This window comes from Austrofundulus limnaeus, unplaced genomic scaffold, assembly GCF_001266775.1.
Source record: "Austrofundulus limnaeus strain Quisiro unplaced genomic scaffold, Austrofundulus_limnaeus-1.0 Scaffold329, whole genome shotgun sequence".
Classification (NCBI taxonomy): Eukaryota; Metazoa; Chordata; class Actinopteri; order Cyprinodontiformes; family Rivulidae; genus Austrofundulus; species Austrofundulus limnaeus.
Genome location: NW_013952731.1, coordinates 681,331 through 681,647, shown reverse-complemented (window position 1 = coordinate 681,647; position 317 = coordinate 681,331).

Below are 317 nucleotides of genomic sequence, written 5' to 3'. Positions count from 1 at the left end.
GGTGGTTTATGCCTGGTTAAAGTGTATCTTATCCCCCCACCACCCCCGTGAAAAGATAACTCAGCCACAAGGCGAAATTTGAAAAATGCATCAAAGTGGGTAGGGGAGGGGGGGTTAGAGAGCGGAGGTGTGGCCAGGACGAGAGAATGTGACAGGCAGCTAGGATTAGCATAGTTGATGCTACATGGAGAGTGACCACAGTATCACAGATAGTTACATCTCTAAACGTCTGAGGTGAAAGCGCTGCTGCGAAGCAGGAGGAAAGGAGAGAGGAAAAAGTAACTTATTTCTAGTGGCAGAACAGGTTGGAAGATGGC